Genomic DNA, 19,373 nt, shown 5'->3' with positions numbered 1-19,373 from the left:
CCGGGGAGGAGCGGCTGGAGGAGGGGGAGGAGGAAGCGCGGGGAGGAGGCGGGCGCAGCGCGCCGGGGGAGGGTCGCCGCCGCCGCCGCCGCCGCCGCCGCCGCGGGGATCGTCAGGCCGGAGCCGCGCGGCCGAGCGGGCGGCAGGCGGCGGGGAGGGCTCGGCGGCGGGAGGCTCGCGGCGGTCGGGCCGGCGGGGTCCGCCCGGGCTGGCAGCGTCCCCCGAGCGGCGGGAGGAGGGAGCGGCGCAGACAAAGAGCGGCGCCTGGGCGGGCGCTGAGCGGCCGCCGCCCCGGGACCCGCGCCGCTGCCCTCCGGCCTCGGTGGGCGGCCCACGGCGAGGTAAGCGCTGCGGGCGGGCTCGGGGCGGGGGCCGCGAACTTGGGTCGCGCGGCGGAGTTGGCGCGCGCCGGGGGAGGGGCCGGGGGGCCGGTGCCCTCGGCGCTCCGTGGGTGCCCTGGGGCCCCGCCGCGGCCTGGCCCCCCGCGGCCGCGACTGCCGGGCACCTCCTGGCTCCGCACCTTCCCGTCCGCCTTCCGGGCGTCCCCCTTCACCTTCTCTGGGCCGGCGCGGGGGGCGGGGGCGAGGGCGGCGGGCGGACGCAGGAGGGCCTGGGCGGCGCGTTCCCGGGACCAGAGACCCCCCGGCGCGTGGGGCGGGGAGGCGGGGGGTGCGTCCGGCCTGTGGGCCGGCAGCGGCGGGCACCGAAGCGGGGGCCGGCGTGGGACCGTTCGGTGGCCGGGGTCGCCGTGGCGAGAGTCTCCGGGAAGAATAGCCCCGCTTCGCCCGGCCACGGCGCGGGGACGCGGGAGGCCGAGCGTGGCCCGGAGAACTTACTGTGTTTATGGCAACTATTTACGATCCCGCACAAAGCTTGCTGTCACATCGCATAAAGGAGGTCCTCGCCTGGGCGAGGGGCGCTTTGTGATGGGTTCCAGGCTCTGCGTTCTGTCCCAGATTTACATGACTCTCTCACAGCCACCTGAAAGAAAAGTTTCTCACATCGCTCTGCCCTCTCGGTTTATTCAGGGTGATTTAAGCACCGAGTGGTTCTGGAAGAATTCGGTGTGTGATTTTTAAGGCACTGAAGGTAACTCCCTTGTGAGCGCAGTTAGCGTGGCATTGTGTAGAGGTATCTAATTTGCAAAAACGCTTTAATTTGTAGACAATAACGATCGCTGAGGAAGGTCTGCGCAGGATGCCGGGCGGAGGGGGTGTCATTGACTGATGAACCTCAGGCACCTGACTTTAACTAGCAATTGTAACAGCTTCAGGGACAAAGCAGGAACGTGTATGGTGGGCCTCTCACTTCAGACAGTTCCGGTTGGCGGTTTCCCCTTTATTTGGTTTTGTTTATTTTGCCAACAGGTTTAAGGCTATATCTGCCAAGTTTGTGTCTGCATAATGGGATGAGCAGGCCCCAGCGCTGGGCCCCAGGAACCTACAAATCTTGCAGGCCTCCTCCTTCCATTGACCCAAACAGAAACTGTACCCCAGAGGCCAGTGGGCATTGACTTAGCCCAGGACCTGCAGGTAGGAGAGGCCCTTCCTGGTTCAGGCCCAGCCCTGGCTTCTGCCTTCTGGAAGGGATTTGGGTAGGAATGAGAGTAATTAGGGTGTGTTTCATACCATTGCGTTTGATATTGTTAGCAGCCCTGCTTTTCAAATCTTCAAATGAGTGAAAATGAAATTAACCAGGGCTACTATAACTTAATCAAAACAGATCTAAACTTTGCTTCTGAACACTCTCTTAATGCCCTTACCAGGTGCTCCTAGATAGGTGGGTAAATTAACAGGATTCCAGCATGTTTGGTGTTTATAGACCTAGAAGGGGAATGGTGGTAGTGAATGCATGGAGAGAAAATGGGCTTAACTGGGAGCTGGGGCTGTTGATGCAGGTGTTTGGAACAGGGATTTCCCAAGAAATGGGTGTTAACCAGGCTGGTGAAGCAGTGACCAGCTATTTCCCAGTGACCAGGGAAAATCCTACCTTAATTATTTCTCCTGTTGAGGTGGGTGAGATGTACTTTTGATGGGAGAGAAAGGCCGGATGTTTGTGGTCTTCTGGCTGCAACTACTTGGAGGCTGACATTGAGAACTTCAAGCGGTGGGGAGCTTGTGGAGAAGATGCTTGACTCTCCTTCCTCTCCGCTAGGCCTCATCTGGGCTCGGAGCTTCTCAGCTGCTACGGAAACACATGACAGTGTGGATCACCGAACTTAGGATCAAACTGGGTGGCAAATCAACACCGGTGGAACTGACCACTCCGTCACCCGCCTCTGCCCACTTGTAGAGAAACTGGCCCCTATTTATTTATGTATTTATGTATTTAAAGATTCTATTTGTAAGTAATTCTTTACCCAATGTGGGGCTGGAACTCAGAACCCCGAGATCAGAAGTCCCCTACTCCGCCGACTCAGCCAGCCAGGCGTCCTGAAATGGGCCCTTTTTAAATGGGTGGCCTGTTTAAGGTGCATTTCTAAGAACTGTGCTCAGTTTCCAGGCTTCGAGTTTTGCTTTATTACATGCTATATGCTTAACTTCTCTCCTTCCCTGAAATCTGTGACCCTACCCTGTCATTTGCATTGGGGGATTATTGAGGTTTTCCAACCGGCAGCAGATCTTATGTACACAGTATTTGAGAAAGGCATTATCATCCATATTAAATACACCGGAAATCTTCCTTTCATGTGCACAAACTCGATAACCTTTGAAATACCCTAAAGACTTCCTGATTGCCTGGAATAACCTGGAGTCCTTTACTTGATAACTTGCATTAGCTTAATTTGCCCTGGCTAAATGAGGCTGTGTTGCTCTCTGGGATACACATGCTTCCAATGGCCCAGACTGACTTGCAGCGTGTGCTGGGGGCAGAGAGGGCTTGTGGACGTGGTTCTCCATCATTCAGAATGAGGCCGGCTAGCTGAGGAGCTGAAAATTGCTTGCTGGACCTGCAGGGGAGGGCAGTGGGCAATGTTTGGGAAAACTAGTAAGCTAAACTTTTTTTCACAAATGAACTGGAAACTCCCCACGACTCACCCCAGAGGCTTAGGGAATTAGTTTTCCCATCCAGAGGGATAGCAAATGGTACTTCCAAATGGTTTCTCTTTCTTCAGATGAGTGATGGAAACCTTTCATGGCATGTTTTCAAAGGGCCTAAGTTAAAAAGCGCTATCATGTGTGTTGTTAAATGCTTGAGTTCAGACAACTTAGAAAGAGGTCAAGACAGCCTTTAACTGGTTATCAAAAGTATGCAGCTAAAGTAAAAACAGTTTCCTAGTTCTTTAGGCCATTTTAGTAACACAGTTTTAAAAATTGGACTGTTTTTTCTTTTCCTGCATTTTACTTTGAACAGATCTCAAAGTATGTATTTCTGAAGGTATAATAAACATTAGCAAGTTATATTCACTCCCCCCCACACATATACACATGTCACAGTTTGTCCTATGATTTCTTGTGTTCATACCTTATAGGCATGGTTCCCAACGAATACTAACTAAACACGTGAATACCGAGTTCTGAGCATGTTGAGTTATTGGGGCTCTAGGTTCCCACGGAGATATGAGTAATGAAAGATCTCCAGGATCTTTGTACATCTGCTCAGAACCTATGACATCGTGGAAGGTTTTGTCCCCAGGATGTCCAGACAATGGGTGCATTTGGTCTGGTGGCGTCTCTATTTGCTTAGATCTTGGTCAGAAGAGTCATTTATAGTCCTGCAGCTAAACTTAAACCAAAAACCAAAACAAAACAAACCCAACAAAACAAACAAAAAGCAAAACAAGAAACAAACCCGGTTGCATAACCACCTGTAGGTTTGGCTCCGTGCATATGCTTTTCAGTGGATTGTGCGTGCCAGCCTGAACTGGCAGTTCGGGGCAAAGCCTTTGTTGCCTGGCTGGGTCACTGAGTTTGTTAGCTCCACCTTACTTCTTCCTCCCCTTTGTATTTTTCATGTTTTTAAGAGAAGAAGCTTCCAGCACATTCCAAACTTAAATATTGCAGTTTCCTCTTGGTAGTTGTGCTGGTCAGTGGCTCATGAAGATCCGAAGTGCCGTAGGCAGATAAAAGTAATCGGTGTTAATACTGACATGCTAATTAAGGGTTTACAAATGGCGTTCCACACATGCCATCCTGTTTCATATTTGAAATAACGTGGTAAAATGGGCTCTGGTCCTTCTTTCTCCGTGAGGAGTCTAGAGCTCAGGGACAACAGCAGGGAGGACAGAGCTTGAACTTGAGGGTGGTAAGTGCTTCCCATCGGAGCCCTGTGCCCTTAGCCCTGTGGCTAAGCAGATGGCAGGTGGGGGACCCCAGAAGGGTGCTGGGGAGCTGTTTTTGTAAGGTTATGATGTGCTAGCTCGTCCCGCTGGGAAGCGGAGTGCACAGAACTTGCGTGGATGCCTTTGTCACGTCGCAGGCGCGACCAGGATCTCCGTGTACATTGACTCTCTGAAGGTGAGCTGTTTCGGGGAGACCGTGTCAGTGAGCAGTTCGAGTGAAACTTTTATCTTCGCTTCGGTGCTGGGAGCCAGCATCACCCTAGACAGTGCCTGCAAGTGGAAGTGTGCTTGTTCTTGCTCACCGTGTGCTCTGGATACAGAAACAGAACCGCACAGGCCGGGTGCAAAACAGAAATTTGTTTCTCATCCTTCTGGAAGCTGGGAAGGCCAAGATCAAAGGCCGGCAGATTCAGTTCTTGGTGAGCCTCTCCTCCTGGCTTGTAGAAGGGCACATTCTTGCTTTGTCCTTGTGTGTCCTCTCTTTTCTGCCTGGAGAGAGTCTCTGGTGGCTTTTCCTCTTACAAAGTCACCAGTCTTGTGGGATTAGGGCCCCACCCATACGGCTTCACTAAATCTTAATTACTTCCTCAAAGGCTCTGTCTCCAAATGCAGTCACACTGGGGCTTAGAGCTTCAACATACTGGGAGGGGGCTGGGTCAAGTCAGTTCATACCAGTGTGTAACTCTGTGTTGGGAAACAAGACTGATCATCTTGGGAAGTCCTCTTGCTTCCTTCACCCAGATCTGGAATCTGGGTATTTGAGGACACCTGCCAGGGGTGGTTACAGAGCAGAGGTAAGGAGGGGATGGCAGCTCATTCCTAGCCACACAGCCTCAGCATAGGGAAGGATCCTTGGCACCGGGCTTCCAGATGCTGGTCAGATTTTAGGTGGGATGATTAAGGGGAGAGAGCAGTGCTGACCTAATGCAGTTATGGATGCTTCCCCTCAGTGGAGGTAGGTTTTTTTGGGATCAGGATTGTGATAAAATATCAGATCTAGGGAAAGCACTGGGTTTGTATGGCCGTGAAAGCGCTTCTTGGCCCTGGGTGAAGAGAGCAAAGTGGGAGGGCAAGGCCATCCCCTCTGGGCCTCTGTTGCTGTGACCCTGCAGCCTCCGGTTGTCAGCAGGGGTCCCTTCGGTGCTGGTGCAGGCCCGAGTTTGCTCAGGTACGGCCTGAGCGCTGTATGCCCGCTTCTGGCTCAGGTCAGTTTGGGTTGTGCAGGATGATGGCAGAAGGCAGAGGGAGGTCTGTGTGGCAGACAGCTCTCCCGCTCCAGATCGGTATGTTCATCGTTTATTCACTTAGTCCGTCATTCACGTGAATTATCCAGCTTCTTACTGATCGTGCCCACCTAAAACTCTCAGTTTCACAAGCAGATGTCTGCATGTCCACTGTCTCTTGACTTGCAGGCCTTCTCAGTTAAGAGCTCCATCAGTGACTCACTCGGTCATCCCTGAATACCCACCTCCCCCATCCCCAGACTTAGTGATCTTCCCACTGGAAGCTCTCCTGCCTCTGAGTCCTGCTGTACTTTTGATTTCCTCTTGTGCATGGACTGTCAGAGTCCCTTTTGATCACTCTTGCCGATCTGTCCGGCTCACCGCACTGTGATTCCAGACTGGCCCTGGTCCACATCAGACCACTGTCCCAAGTCCTCTGTGTGGCATGCATGGGTCTGCACACCTGGGCTCTCTTTGTGTTTCCCCCAGCTTCTAAATTTACCCCCCCAACCCCCGCCTCTGCCCTGTACCCTGAGCCATTGTAGTCATCTGTGTCTAGACACTGAATGGCACTTTGCTAGCGACGGTAACAAGACCAAAGTTTATAATCACCTTCGTTTCAAAGACTTGTGTCCACTGGGCTTGATTCAGTGTTACCCTTACACTAGTGGCATCACCGCATAGCTGCAAGCCTGCACCTCCAAACCTTGCACGCCCCTGAGGGGGGAGAGAATGGGTGCAGCACGTCCTGTGTGTCTGCTTTCATGTGACCTGTTTCCCCGCAGATGCCCTTTGAAGTGATTGTCAAGAACAGTGCTGTTCTGTTGAAATCTGCTGTGGGCCAAAGTTGTGAGCCATGGACATAATTTTCAATGTAGCCACATTGAAAATTTGAAGCCCAACAAATAAAACTAGTTTTTGTAATATTTATTATTTTACCCAAGAGCTCTAAAATATTTTTATTTCTACGTGTAATTGATGGAAAGTCTTATTAGTGAGATAATGTACATCGTCTTCTTTGTGTGCGGTCTTTGCAATTGGCCGTGTTCTGCACTAATGGCCCATCATGTTCCTTCTTGCCCTGGAGTGGCCAAGAGCCCGGTGAGGCTGGTGGCCGCCATATTGCAGAGTGCAGGTGGGTCTAATTCTGATGATTCCATTTCATTTATTCTGTTCATTCCAAAGTTGAGAAAGCTAAAAAGACAGAGTGGAAACAATTTCGAATAATAGTAATGGCAATTATTATTACTCCCAAGTGGGAAAGGTGTAGTCCATGTAGTTACAGGGAATAATGTAAGATCTCATGCACTCAATTTTAGAGGCTAAAGTCAGATTCGATTACATGTAATTAAAATACTTGGTACATTTTACAAAGATTTTAAAATGTGTTTTGGATTCTAGAGGCTAAATTACCAATGTAAAGTAACTTTTGGGTATTAGGATTCAACCTAATTCTGATGGATGTGAAGTACGTGATTTATAAGTACTAAAGCGAAAATTGTATTTTCTTTAGTGATTAGTTTATCCGTGAACACATACACACAATCACACATTGTAATTACTGTTCTAAGTACTTCATACAAAGTAATAACTCAGTGAATCCTCTCAAAAATTAAGTGTTTTTTGTCCTTCTAAATCGGGGTACAGGGAAAGAGCAGGTTACCTTGCCTGAGTGTCCACAGCTAGAAAGCGGCAGGTCTGGAACTCCGACTCAGACCACCTGATTTCAGGGTCTCTGCTCTCAATCCCGAAGCTAGGCCACCCATGTTTTCATTGAGATGTATCTGAAAATATGTAAACAGTACTATAGACTTTTATTAGGTATAATATTTGAGAAACTTTGATGGAAAACCATTGATAAAGAGTGGAGCTTGGATATTGGTTCATTCTGGAACTTCTTTGATCAGCCAAGCAGTGGAGGAAAGTCTGAGCTTGGGAAGGACGGAACAAAGAGTTAGAGCCGCTCACCTGGCCATGGAAGGCTAGCTCTGCGGGGTCACAGGGAGCATGACTGAGTACCCTTGGCCTTGCTTCTCCTCTCGGCCCTTCCTTGCTGTATGCATGAGGTCAGTGCTCCTCCGATGGGCAAACTTGCCAGTTCTGAGATGGACATCAGCATCGCTGGAGGGCTTGCCTTAAAACTCGGATGGTTCGACCCACCACAGAGGGTCTGATGCAAAGGTCTGGAGTGAGGATGCCCTCTTCTGCTGAGTTTTCAGGTGACCTGTGTTGGAATGGGCACCACACACTGAGAAGTGGCGCTGAGGGATTTGCAATAGGGCACCACTGAGTGAGGAGGTTTCCATGTTGAGTAGTAACAGCATTACTACAGTAAATTAACAGTAATTTGAGAGTGACCCACAAGCCTGCCTCTAGCACTGTTGGGCAGATCTGCGCACGAAGCCCCTTCGTATGTGTCTATTTGGTGGGTCCCCACCCAATGTCCATCACCGTGGGGACTGCGGAGAGAGGACTGGGGATTCTCTTGCTCTTCCACGTAGCTTCTGTTTCCTTGGGATGCCTTTTGGGAGGCCATTGTCAGTTGCGGCTGTGTCTTAATGAGTTTCTGTGTAGTAAAGAGAGGGGAGGGAGGGAGGGGCTTGGGGCCTGGAGCCCAACACACCAAACGCTTTGCTTTGGTGCTTTGATGATGTCTGTGTCTTGAAGAATCCCCAAATGGTTTTGAAAATCTCCTTCTCAGATCACTAGAGAGGCCAGGTCAAGTGTCAGTCTGGATTTTCGGAAGGCTTCTGTTACAGGCTTCTGATGGGGGTGTTGACATTGGTCGCCATTCCAAGCCAGACCGTCCTTAATCTAACCTTCCATTTTGGGGAGACCCTTAGAGGCTGTCAGAGCGTTGGCTAGCCTTTTCCCAGAGCGGGTAGCCCTCATGTGGAACGAAGAGTCTGGTGTCTCTGTTAGGGAGGCGCCTGTGTGTCTGTACCAAGACTTGGGAACACAGTGGTTTCAGAAGGACTACACCTTGAGCAGCTCCTCTGAATTCACAGGCTTGGATTTGCAGTCAAGCTGTTTCTCCTGTGGCCAGCTCTGTATGTAGCATGTTCCAGGAGGAGTAGCGGCAAAGATTGCTTTACTTAAACAAGCATAATAATTCTCCCAGCAGCGGTGGGGGTGGCCAGCTAATAACTGTTCCAAGAAGCTGAGGTCACACTGAGATGCCTAGAAAGTAAGACAGCCACTGTCTTACCAGACAAAGCCCATCAATGTCGACATTGATTTTCCTTGGAGAATGTGCCTCAGTTTAATATCTCAAGAATTTTGGCTGAATATTTAAGGATGTCTGCAAGTCAACAAATAGTTTAATTATGTCACTCAGGAGTCGGGCTGCAGAAGAGAAGAAAGAGCAGTTGCTCTTTTCCGTTCTCATATGTCCATTTTAAGGACAGTGACTTTAAAAGCTTGTTTCCCTATTTGCAAGTCTGTTGGTATTGGGGGGGTGGTTGGGAGAGGTCTGGATCAGTGATAAACAGCCCTTTTACTGCTCTGAGTGACAGAAGCCAGCTTGGGGATGTTAACATAAAAACTGCAAACTGCTTGAGAATTTTTAAGAGATCAAGAAATAACAAGGGATTCAGGGAGTTATTTTAGAGACAGTTTCAGGAAATTTGATACAGGCGAATAGTGAATTTTCATCAAACCACTTTAAAAAAAAACCTATTGAGGAACAGAATCAGGCAAGACGGAAAAACAGATTTTTCTTTCCATTTTCCTGGTTCTCCACTCCGTGTTTCACCTTTGCACGTGACTTACTTAATGTACACCACCATCCCGACCATTTATCTTCAAGTCTGTTTTCCATCTGTCTCCAGTACCTGCTCTTGGATGGTTTTTTCCTTTATGTGCTTCTGGTATAGCCTTCCTGGGCCATCCCTAGCTTGTAGTTCGAAGCTGTCCCTGCTACCCCTTTATTAATCCATCTGTCCTGCTTTAGTGCCTTCCCCTACTTTTCTTAGTTGGTCTGTTTTATATGGTTCAGAAGATAAGACCCAGTGGTGACTGTAAACACACTTTGCCATTATCCTCTAAAAAAGAGAAAGGGGAGTGGGGATCACACACACTGGGCTGTCGTAATTTCCACTTTGGAGCATGCCTGGGTGGAACCAAGGCTCACTTGATGTGTCACAGAGGAAGCCTCCAGTGTTGACTGCATCGCTGCTTAAACTTGGCTGTGCGCTGCGCTCAGCTCTGGTCAGGAAAGCGGATTCCACCTGCCAAAAGAGAGAGGCAGATCCTTTTTTCCTCTGTGTGTCAGGCTGGTGGGGGTTACATGTTGGAGGAAGAAGGTAAGTCTTCATCGTCATGCACATTAGTACGTGTAAATTCCCATCCATTTTTGGATCTTACTGGCTATTAGGTATGGATTAAGAAATGAAAGCCATTCCCTTTTACAAATACAGAAATCCTTTTTTTAAAAATTGTTAGTATTTTAAAAAACTTCATTGAGATTTGAACCTCCAGTCCCATATATAGATGAGTGGTTCTCAACTGGGGGTGATTGTGCCTGTGTAGACATTTTGCAGTGTCTGGAGACATTTTGAGTTATCTTGACTGGGCAGTGCTCCTAGTGTCTTAAGTGGCCAGAGGCCAATCGTCCTACAACCAACAGGACAGCTCCCATCACTGAAAATGAACCCGGCCAGAATTTTGGTATTTAAGCAACCTTGATGTCAGTGAATGCTTCTCTACTTTAACCCTTAAATTAATGGCACTTGTATTTTTTCACACAGTTGCCCATATGGCGATCATTTTTTTTCACCCATTTTTATAAACACGAAAAATATCTATTTAGAGAGTTAGACACTATTTATACATCTTAACAGTTATATAAAGGAGAAACCTACTTGACTATAAGGGACTTAACCACAGTTTATCTGTAACACCATTTGTGGTAAAATATGGCATACACTGCTTTTTCAAATTTTCTGCTTCTACATATTTGGACCATATAAGTATATAATGTTGATTTGTGGGAAACATCTTGAAATCTGGCTGAACTGTGATAAAAACATGCTCCCCTTAGAATGTCCACTTACAAGGAAGTAATGGGGTCCCTTCTCAATTGCATTTATTTATTTGAGGAAGAGAGAGAAAGCAAGTGAGCAAGTGGAGGGGTGGCGGTGGTGGGAAGGGAAGGGGCAGAGGGAGAGAATCTCAAGCAGACTCCCTGCTGAGCACAGAGCCCAAGGGTGGGCTTGATCTCAGGATCCTGAGATCATGACGTTAGCCGAAACTAAGAGTCGGCTGCTTAACTAACTGAGCCACCCAGGTGGCCCCCGCAATTGCTCTTACTAAGTAATCAGTTTTCAGAGGTTGGTCCACTCAAAATCTTTTTATGTAGCTGAGAATCCTTTCAACTGGTGACTGTCCATAGGAAAAAGGTTTTTGTTGTTATTACTAAACTTCGTAAGATTCTAGGTTCAACCTGATAATCTTTGAGTGGGTCACATCTGTTAGCTTTCAAGTGTTTCACTCCTGCCTTTGTATAGCTCTGAAAAAATAAACACTTCAGGGGAGAGCGAGTGAAAATACCACAAATTAGACCTTATCCAGGGAAACGGAAAGAGAAAATTATAATTTGGCTGTTAGTCTCTGTCTGGGTTAGTGGCAGAGCTGCCTATTAGCCAGCCTGGAATATGACGTTGATGTCCACACTTTTTTTTTTTTTTTTTTTTTTTTTTAATTAAACTCCCACTTGACCAAGTCCGATAAGCCCAGGAATTAAGAGGGCTCTCAATTAGAAATTTCCTTGGCTTTATCTAGATCTATTTTGTATAAATCACTTCCTGTTGTACTGCTCTTCCTTTCTACTTTTACTTTGTTGCTTCTTATCTTCTTTCTTCCTGTGCAGTTATGGGGATAAACAAAAAATCAGCACTTGGTGAGTTTTTGAATTTCTGTTGGTGAAGATCGTTCAGAGCACGATCAGTCTTTTCTTTTCCAAAATGCTCCCATCCTCCGTGGACTGAGAAGGGCCTCTGAAAAGTTGATAGTAACTCTTGGGGCAGACTCAAGCATTCTAGGTATGAGGTCTGAAACGGTGTAACGTATCTCATTGTTCTTTGCCCAGGCTGGGTATCACTGGATTCTTCTGGCCTGGGTGGAGGGAGGCATATGTTGTTGTAAGCTCTTTGTAAATGAGGAAAGCGCAGGTCACAGGACAGTGGCTGGCCACCAGGGGTCTTGTTGTGAGTGGCCCAGAGGAGCCTGGTAAGGCCCACACTCTCAGCAGTGCACTGGGTCTGGGGTGTGTGTGAGCTGCTGGAATCCAGAGCTGCGGATCCCAGCTGTCCTTCAGGCTTTGTGTGCACGTCTCCTCCCTGAAAATAAAAGGTTGGCCTTCCTGTACTGACTTCTTGACTTTTAATTATAATAGGAGCTGGAATAACACAGTGTGGTCCTGAACTTCATCAACAGCTGGTCAGGATTTGAACTGCAAAAACACAGCTTCCTCTGAGGAGTGGAGGTGTAGACTCCTCTCCGCCTGCTGCTTATTTGGCTCAGGTCGTGCAGCAAACCCGTAACCTCCCAACCTCTGTTTTGTCTTCTGTGAAACAGGGCCATAGTGCTCCTGTTTTTGAGAATCTTGTATGGGCCCACTGTTCCCTGTTGAAAAATTTGAACCACACCGCGCCTTTTCAGAGACGTTTCTCCCCAGGAAGGGGGCCCAGCTGAGTTCCATGGTCAGTTTTGTTGCTCTTCCTTTTTGGTGAATGGGGTTTGAGGATGGCAAAGGCATGTGCGCAAGCGTAGAAAAGGCTGCGTTATTCATGCTCATCTGACCCACAGACTGGACCGCCTTCCCCATTTTGCCCAGCTGCATGGTCACGCAGCTCGTGCTTTGGAGTGCCAGCTATGGGAGAGGCACTGTGCCGGGGGCTTGGGACCCAAAAACTGGCCCTCTGGGATCTTAGAAGCTGATGCAAGCTGGGCTCACTGGTTCTCACTTAGCTCGCAGCCCAGCTCACTAGCCTATGAAGTGACTGTTCCCTCTGTGTGGGATCTTGTAGTGGGTACAAGGAGGCATGCGGGGGAGTCCCCAAGGCCAGGTAGACCTCCCTGCAGTTCCAGGGAAGGATAATGTTTTTTCTTTGAGATCTACAAGAACTTCGCTCTGCACGCGGCCCCAGAGACCTTGCCATGGTCCCACTTGCCAATTGTCAACCTCTGTCACCGCTGCCACTGGGCTGGCACGCTGTTCCCGCTTCCTAGGAAGGGCACTGTTCTTGTAGGGCCTGGCGGAGGCTCAGGCTGCCCCTTTGCTTAGGATGAACACTTGATTTGGGGGGGTCAGCTAGTCCCTAATTTTCAGAGAATGTGAACTCTACTTATATGTTGTTTATTTGCCGGAGACTTTGGATCTTAAAAACCGGTAAGGCCGGGCGCCTGGGTGGCTCTGTCATTAAGCCTCTGCCTACAGCTCAGGTCATGATCCAAGGATCCTGGAATCGAGCCCCGCATTGAGCTCCCTGCTCAGTGGGGAGCTCCCTACTTCTCCCTCTCCCACTCCCCCTACTTGTGTTTCCTCTTTCGCTGTGTCTCTCTGTCAAATAAGTAAGTAAAATCTTTAAAGAACAAACAAAACTAAACAAAAAACTGGTAAGGCTACTTTTTGGTGCTTTTAAGGGAAGGCTGGCATGGGGTATTACACTAATACTTCCTGACTCATTTTTTTAAATTGGTAATGGCATAAATGCATTGTGCCATTACATTTTAATCCAGAAAAGATTTATTTAGTCAGATTATTACTTCACTTGGGTTAGTAATGAGTATTATAAACCACTTCTGTCCAGACATCTCCCAGTCTTATTTTGTATCCTACTGATAGTCTGGTTTGAAGTGTGTCTCCTTTGAAACTTAAGTTCTTTCTTACTTAATTATAGATGTTCTTTTTGTATATTTTAAATGCAGAGTTTCAGATTGTTGACTTCTGCTTTATCTGGTACCCAAATCATTGTGCCATTTGACAGCGTGTTGATATGAAACTAATTTCTAAAGGTGGGCCAATTTCGTGTTTCTGTTCTCACTCTGGTTAGTGTCTAGAAATAGCTTAATGGTGGCATGCCAAATAATTAAAATCATAATTAGTGATTTGTCTTCCATTTCATACAGAACCAGTTTACATTTCACTTTTGATGATGTGGATTAGTGTAAAGTAGTTTTTGTGATATTCTGTAATTAATTTGTGATACACTGTAATTAATGCTTAGTGCTCAAATTAACTTAATTTGAGAATAATGAGAACGTAACTTGAGATATGAGTATTGTGATGCACTTTTAAAGATTGGTTGAAATACATCGATTCCTGGCTCTTGGAGGCCTGACTAGGAGAGAATTTAATGTATGTTCAATTAGTTTGTTCTGGATCTCATTCAAGGGAGGCAGTTTTTTGTTGTTGTTTACAAACTCATGTAGTCTCTTACCTTACACATTCAAGTACATATAGCATGCTATTTGAAGAACGGCATAAAAATTGTACTGAGTTCCAGCCATGTAATAACCTTATTTTATTGTGTTAAGCTAATTCGGTACATTTATCTCCTTTTGTTCGTTCTAGTTTTTACCCACTTGTCCAAAGTACAGTTTGTAATTCTTGAAAGTCGTTCATGTTATGCTTTGCATATGTGTATTTATGTATAGTACGTATATATTTTTAAATAAACCTTTAACTTTGGAATAGTTTTAATAATTTTTTTAAAGTTTTAAAAAATTTAAGTAAGCCTTATACGCAACATGGGGCTCGAACTCACAGCCTCAATATTAAGAAACACATGCTCTTCCAACTGAGCCAGCCAGGTGGCCCTAATTTTAGAATAGTTTTAGATTTACAAAAAAATTCCAAAGATGGTATTGGTACCTTATTGCTAATTAAAGTCTGTACTTGATTTGGATTTTCTTGACTCTTACCTAATGTCTTTTTTCTGGATCCCACCCAGAATTCCACATGACACTAGTCGTCATGTCTCTTGAGGTTCCTCTTGGCTGTGACAGTTTCTCAGGCTCTCCTTGATTTGATGACCTGTATGCTTTTGAGAAATACCAGTCAGGTGTCCTTTGGAACGTTCCTCAGCTGGGATTGGTCTGATGTTTTTCTTATGATTAGACTGGAGTTACAGGTTTTGGGGAGGGAGAGCATGAGGTCAAATGCCATTTTCTGTGCCTTGTCTCAGTGGTATACATACTGTCAATGTGACTCGTCACTGTTGCTCTTGACCTTGATCACCTGGCTGAAGTGTTTGCAGGCTTCCCCACTGTAAAGTTTACTGGTTTTTCCTCGTCCATATAGCAAGTTTGGGGAGGAAGTCACTTAACACAGGGAGTTTTATTCTGCGTCCTTGAGGAGGGGCATGTTATGTCTGGGAGTGATTTGAAATTCTGCATGGGAGATTTATTTATTCTCTCTGAGGGAGGAGGGTTTTCAGTGGTCACAGTGTAGCACTGCCCTTGGTGCTGTTCCAGAGGAGGGAAGACTGGAGCCGCCTTGCTTCTAGAATATGGTCCTGGGGTATGTATTAGGCACACAGATTCCTGGGGCCAGCTTTGGCCCTACTGCCTGAGTCTCCTGGGAAGCACTGGTTTGGGATTCTTCCTGTCGAACCAGTGGCCCAGGTGGTTCTGGTGCTCTATATTATCATTTGAACCCTCTCTCCTGCCAGTAGCATCTAGTTCTGTGGCTTTTCTGTGAAGGGCCTCTGGTCTGATCACCCCCACGGTTTTAAACCCTTCTGGATAGCGTTAAGTACTTCCCTGTGTAAGCACAGGGTCATTCTTGCTTCCGCGTGATGCCCTCGGAGCTCCACAGTGGGCAAGGAATGCAGTTATAACCACGGACCCTGTGGGTAGGGCAGGTCTGGGCCACAGGAGAGCAGGCCTCAAATGCTCAGGCCTGTCCAAAAATGCTGTTGTCATGTGTGTGCCCATGAGAGCACGGGAGGGACTGTGTGAAGGTGGGGGTGGCCTGTGGATGCTATCCAAATTTGGGCAAATAATAATGGCCGGCAGATGTCCATGGCCTCCTTGGGTGCCCAGTGCCTTTGGCTGTGCAATGGTTGTGTGTCTCTGCGGTGATCCCTGATTGCAGGGGAAGGTGGTGGCCCCAACTGGCTTCTCCTGTTGGAGGAGGAGTTTATTTAGTGTGGAGGGAGGTCCTGCAGTGGGCTCAGCCCATGCTGTAGACACAGGACCAGAGTCTGCTGCTGTGGCCCTGCCCACCTGCCCAGGTACTACGATAGAGCTCCAGGTGTGTATATGAGCAGAGGTCCAAGCCCAGGCGGGAGTTGGCTCAAAAGCTGGCTTGGGGTCAGAGAGGGCCTTGGGAAGGCCCTTTTTACTCTAGCCACTGACAAGAGGTTCTAGAGAATCTTTCTCCAAAGCGAGAAGAGTGGTTGACTTTTCTTTTGGGTGCAGAAAGGGTCAGAGTCAAGGTCAGGAGCCCATTTGCTTTCCTTTTTATACCTCCTCTCCCCATACAGCAGTGGTAGGATTTGAGGGTTGGGGATGGAAGGCTTGCATACTCTTCCACTCCCCAGAGCAACATGGACCAGAGAGATTCAGCTGTACTCATTCACACAAATACAGTTTGTATTAGTGCATTTGTTTATTAACATTATGGGACACGAGCATTTGCAGTGGCCTCTTTGAACATGATTTCCTTTTAAATCCACGCCTCTGTGTTCAGTGTATAATTTACACTTTTGACCTGCAGATTTCTTATTTATTTATTTTTTTTTTTAAAGATTTTATTTATTTGACAAAGAGAGATCACGAGTAGGCAGAGAGGCAGGCAGAGAGAGAGAGAGGAGGAAGCAGGCTCCTGCTGAGCAGAGAGCCCGATGTGGGACTCGATCCCAGGACCCTGAGATCATGACCCGAGCCGAAGGCAGCGGCTTAACCCACTGAGCCACCCAGGCGCCCCAGATTTCTTATTTTTAAGAAATTTCTTAAAAAGAAAGATTTTTAAGAAATCTGGTCTTTTTTTCTAAATTTTTGTTTTGATCCAATTTTGGGGAGGTTTTGTGTAGAAGAATCACTCGAAATGAAAACCAAAGACTCAAGTTTTGTTGGAAAACATTTAAGGGCACTATTTCTGCTCAGTTGGCTGGTCTTGGGTTTTCTTTAAAATACACGAGCTTTTTGAGAGCATAGTTTCCATAGAGTGGTGCTGAACGGAGTGATCGCTGAAGCTTTCTTCCAGCTCTCAAGCTGGCAGAGGCCTTACTCTAGGAAGTGGGTCGCACCTAGTAGAGCATCAGACTGGGGGCTGGGTCCCCAGCCCTGGGCTGTGCCCCCACATCAGTAGGCCTTGCTGTTATTCACATCAACAAAAGAGCCCTCTGCTTCGAAATGTCCCTTCTGCAGCCCCTTGCCCCAAGTCTGGACTCCAGGGATTTGCTGAATTCGATGGCCCAGGTTCATGGCATCATGTGAAATTCCAAGTGACTCCCCAGAGTGGGAATCCTGAACCCAGGGGGACTGTTTGTGAGTCGATGGACTTGGGTGGTGGTGGGGGGTGGTCCAAGCACACCAGGTGGGAAAAACTTACATTTTTATTTTCACTAGTTGTTAACTGAAATTAAGTATTTCCCCCCATTGTGAATGCAGATCACACAATCCTTGACATTCACAGTCCTCCCAGAAATGACTGGGATTCTCATAACTGCATCACGGTGGTTGCTGATATGTTGAAACTCGAGCTACTCTTATCGTTCCTTTGAAATTATGGTGGTTATTAGATCTGCCGTGACGCCCTTTGTTCAGTGAGTTAATAAAGGAGCACATATATTACGATATCTCAAATGTGTTTTTTAAATAATATTTTAATAACTGTGCTTTAATCCAACTGCATAAAATGAAAACCATTTGGAAGCCTCGTGAGGAGGAGTCCTGCAGCCTCACCAGCCTGACTTGAGGGTGGGCGGGCATGCACAGGAGGGCAACACCTCTCAGGGACCCAGTGCTCTTCTGTCTGAGGGGACAGACAGCTTCTGGGCTCTAGCCCTTGGGCTGGAGATGGTCTGCACAGGCCTTGCAGAAAGTGATTTAATTTGTTGCCTGGCAGAACTCTTCCCAGTCCTCAGTGATGGCAGAACATCTCCCAAGTGGGAGGAGGAGGGGAAATCGTTTCTGTAAAAAACCAAACCAAAACAAAAAACTAAAAAGAATTTTACTTAAATTAGATAAAAAGCCTAAATCATTTTTTTTGTGAATTTAATCATTTAAATTGTCAAGGTAGGAAAATATATATTCAGTTCACTAGCTAAAAGAAAATGAATATAAATATTGTTCTTGGAGTTTTGATCATTTAATAGAGCGATGGGTCATCATGGATTTGGTACCTGGGGGTTTAGAGTAACAACCAGCATCAGGAAAATGTTGATGACTAAAAAAATCTGTTGTATAAAAGAGCTGGACTTTTTTTTTTTTTTAAGATTTTATTTTTATTTATTTATTTGACCAAGATTTATTTGACAGAGAGAGAGAGAGAGAGAGAGAGGGATCACAGGTAGGCAGAGAGGAAGGCAGAGAGAGAACATGAGAAGCAGGCTCCCTGCTGAGCAGAGAGCCCGATGCGGGGCTCGATCCCAGGACCCTGAGACCATGACCTGAGCTGAAGGCAGAGGCTTTAACCCACTGAGCCACCCAGGCGCCCCAAGAGCTGGACTTTTTGATTCGCAGTGGTGGTGTGGCAAAATTCTGACCATGTTTTGCAGAAATGTGCTATAAAAAATAGTTTGGAGGAAGAACTGGTGCATGCCTGGCTTGCCCTCTGCTTCTCTGTACGTAGGATTATAAACACTAGCTGCTGGGAATTCCCATAAAGTGATGGAGCGTGTGGAGGAACATTCCTGAAGTATTAATGTGACAGTCACTACTATTTACTGAACGCTTTATATTTCATACAGTGTCCTGTTTGATCGTCACCGTCACCTTCCAAGCTGCCCTTCTGCCTGCATAACAGTTGTGGCAGGCCCTTTAGAGAAGCTACGTGACTTATCCGAGTGTCAGTCCTGACAGCCGCTCTGTTTTCGTGGGGGCATGTTCTGTTTGCACACGTGCACGGGGACCTTTAAGTCCCCGGCTGTGTGCCTGCAGCGTGCAGGTGGAGGGCCCTGCGGGCAGGCGGTCATTCACATTCCTGATCATCTTGGTGCTGGGACTTGAGCACCCCTCCTCCCCCACCCGGTCATCCCTGAGGACACCTGTGTCCCGCATACTTGGAAGGGCAGTAATCGAGCTGCCTCTGGACCCTGAGGCCCCACCCCTCTGGTTGGGAAAGCCTGGCGGGAAGCCCACTGAGGTTCGTCTCTTCCTGGGCTTTTCCCAGGTGGGGTTTGCACTCTGCCAGGTCTGGAAGGAGGTGAGCTGAGCACTCACATGCCATGGAGACTTAGCTTTCCTCAGACATCTCCTTTCTGGCACTGTTGTTTTTTCTTTTAATTTTTCTTCTTCTTCTTTTTTTTTTGTTTCTGCTTTTTATTTTTTGGTGGAGTTTCCTTTCATGCTAAAAGACATACTAACTCTTAAAGATGGTATTTGAGGACAAAGATGCCTCCTGCATTCTTAACCCAAGAAAGAAACTTAAGTGTTTGTAACTTGTCCTTGTATTTGTAAACCTCTGTACAATTTTATGTTCATCTTAATGTGAACATTTCCCCCCTTTGTTAGTAATCTTTGTACCGTTTCCTTGTTGAGTGGTGTCCCAACGAGGTGACAGAGCCATTAGAGAGAGAGCCTACAGACTTGGTCACTTGGTTTCTTCTACCGAATTGTTTCCAGGGAATCCATTCCTCAGAGAGGGGCTGCAGGGTTCAGTAGTGGGGCGTGCTCCTGGTTCTTGACCTTTGTTGCCA

General features: G+C 47.3%; 1 protein-coding gene across 3 annotated transcripts in view; it reads left to right on the top strand.

Moving 5' to 3' along the window:
* Positions 1-19,373, top strand: part of NCK2 (NCK adaptor protein 2) — a 154,283-nt gene that overhangs the window by 283 nt on the left and 134,627 nt on the right. For 2 of the 3 annotated variants that reach the window (XM_032351677.1, XM_032351679.1), the window contains exon 1: positions 87-341. The exons of the other annotated variant lie outside the window; for it this stretch is intronic. The gene's annotated coding sequence lies outside the window, so the exon portion shown is untranslated. Of the gene's footprint in view, positions 1-86; positions 342-19,373 lie in introns of those variants that run through there. 3 annotated transcript variants of the gene reach the window in all.

This window comes from Mustela erminea, chromosome 7 (assembly GCF_009829155.1).
Source record: "Mustela erminea isolate mMusErm1 chromosome 7, mMusErm1.Pri, whole genome shotgun sequence".
NCBI lineage: Eukaryota > Metazoa > Chordata > Mammalia > Carnivora > Mustelidae > Mustela > Mustela erminea.
This window is presented reverse-complemented; position numbering and strand designations above follow the sequence as displayed.